Genomic DNA, 2,426 nt, shown 5'->3' on the forward strand with positions numbered 1-2,426 from the left:
GGCAGCAGTGCTAACCACTGTGCCACCCCACCAAGCAGAGGGCCCCATACGAGATAGTAGAGTGAATGAAGGGTTCCAGAAGTGGAAGTGGGCAGTTCAAGGTTCCCAGGCTAGTGAGATGAGAATGGGAATGTGAGAGAGGCTGAGGAGTTAGTGTGGCATTTGAAGAATTGACGGTAAGAAACCATGAGGTTCAACAAATTAAAGAGCTTTATTAAGAAGGTGCTCACTACAGGCTGTGATCTTACTCTGCAGTCACCCGCGCACATAGTTTATAACATCACCTCCAATAGCATCATGCATACATAATCTTAAAGTTTTTTTTTGAGTATTTTGACATTCGGAACCAAATTTATTCATTGCAGTATTAAACTACTCCGTGCAGAAGGCAGTTCACACAGAGAAGCGCCCTCTTGAGGAACAAACAAATCAGCAACATCTACTTTTGATATAAAATCAGGGGAAAGTGCAAACGCAGTTCCCCACTACCACAAATTTTGCAGTCAAGAATCCCACATTTGGGGACACTGCAGACGTCAGCACACCCGAAGTGCAATGGGATAGCCTCATCCTGGGCGATATACCTTTTTTTGCAAAAATATACTTTATTCATAAAAATCTCAAATAAACCATTGCAAATCTATATGTCTTTGAATTACAAACAGTGCAGAATTAAAACTTTTCACAGTTCTATACAAATTACAGTTATAACATTTCAAAACTTAAGACTATATACATGCCTTAAAAATTACTGTGTGCCGTTATTGCTCAGATTGGCACACAGTTACACAGGTCGAGGGTATTCTGCAGTTCCCGGGCCCTCGGTCTGCTTCCGTTAAAAGGCCTTACAGTGTGGCCTTTTCCAAAAAAATACTTTACTCATAAAATCTCAAATAAACCATTGCAAATCTATATGTCTATGAATCGCAAACAGTGCAGAATTAAAACTTTTTACAGTTCTGTACAAATTACAGTCATAACATTTCAAAACTTAAGACTATATACATGCCTCAAAAATTACTGTGTGCCGTTATTGCTCAGATTGGCACACAGTTACGCAGGTCGAGGGTATTCTGCAGTTCCCGGGCCCTCGGTCTGCTTCCGTTAAAAGGCCTTACAGTGTGGCCTTTCCCCATTGTGCCTTTGCGGTGGCTGCTCCAAGCTTCAGCCCGTCCCTCAGCACGTAGTCCTGGACCTTGGAATGTGCCAGTCTGCAACACTCGGTCGAGGACAGTTCTTTCAGCTGGAAGATCAGCAAGTTTCGGGCGGACCAAAGTGCGTCCTTCACCGAGTTGATGACCTTCCAGCAGCAGTTGATATTTGTCTCGGTGTGCGTCCCCGGAAACAGCCCGTAGAGCACAGAGTCCTGCGTCACCAAGCTGCTCGGGATGAACCTCGACAAATACCACTGCATCTCACTCCAGACCTTCTTTGCAAAGGCACATTCCACAAGGTGGTGTGCGACCGTCTCATCCGCCCCACAGCCGCTTCGAGGGCAGCGTGCGGTGCTGCTGAGACCTCGAGCGTGCATGAAGGATCTGACGGGGAGTGCCCTCCTCACCACCAGCCAAGCCTGATCTTGGTGCTTGTTTGTCAGTTCTGGTGATGAGGCGTTCTGCCAGGTGACACTGACAGTCTGCTCAGGGAACCATCCGACAGGATCCGCCATCTCCTTTTCTCTCAGGGCTCCAAGGACATTGCGTGCTGACCACTGATTAATCGCCATGTCGTCAAAGGTGTGTTTGCGGAAAAATTTCTCCACGAAGGGCAGGTGCTGCAGTACAGTCCAACTACTCGGAATGTTCCGCGGCAGTGTGACCAGACCCGTCCTCTGCAACACTTGGGACAGGTAGAACCTCAAAAAATAATGGCACTTGCTGTTGGTGTACCGAGGATCTACACAATCTTAAAGTACTCAGTTTAGCTTCAACACAGCTTAGAAATAGAAATAGCAGCTGTACTATAATACACAACATGTCCCCTTTTAAATCAAACATCTCAAACACATTAAACATGAATTATCAATTTGTCAGATGATTTGGAGGCAATTATTCTCTGGTTGCTGATGAATCTCAGGCGCCTGCTTTTTGACAATTATTGTAACCTCTGGCATTTTCAGCTAGATATGAATGTCATCAATAGTTGGTTTGACTGGAGTCAAGGGGTAATGTCAGTGTCAGATTTTTGGGAAGGTTCTGGTTATAACTTGGCACAGTTGGATTCGTATTCACTGCAGGTTCTTCTCCTGATGGATTGGTTCTCTTCGCCTACAGTTTATCCACACGCTTCCTCCAAAGGACATTGTCTCAGGTCTAGACAGTATAGGAAATATGTTTAGCCTGTGCTATGATTACAGCAGGACCCATTTTTCTCCTATGGTATAGTTTCTAGTCAGAATTTCTTGCCCCCGGCGGAAGAAGTGTTTT

The 2,426-nt window shown here is 45.2% G+C and overlaps 1 non-coding gene across 1 annotated transcript; it reads right to left on the bottom strand.

Annotated features, from left to right (window-relative positions):
- Positions 1-457: 457 nt before the first annotated feature.
- LOC145338034 (U1 spliceosomal RNA) lies at positions 458-621 on the bottom strand. The gene has a single exon (XR_013885442.1). It is a non-coding gene; the product is annotated as a U1 spliceosomal RNA (small nuclear RNA).
- Positions 622-2,426: the final 1,805 nt, after the last annotated feature.

This window comes from Carcharhinus amblyrhynchos, unplaced genomic scaffold (assembly GCF_965287045.1).
Source record: "Carcharhinus amblyrhynchos unplaced genomic scaffold, sCarAmb.v2.hapA scaffold_89, whole genome shotgun sequence".
In the NCBI taxonomy this organism is placed as follows: Eukaryota; Metazoa; Chordata; class Chondrichthyes; order Carcharhiniformes; family Carcharhinidae; genus Carcharhinus; species Carcharhinus amblyrhynchos.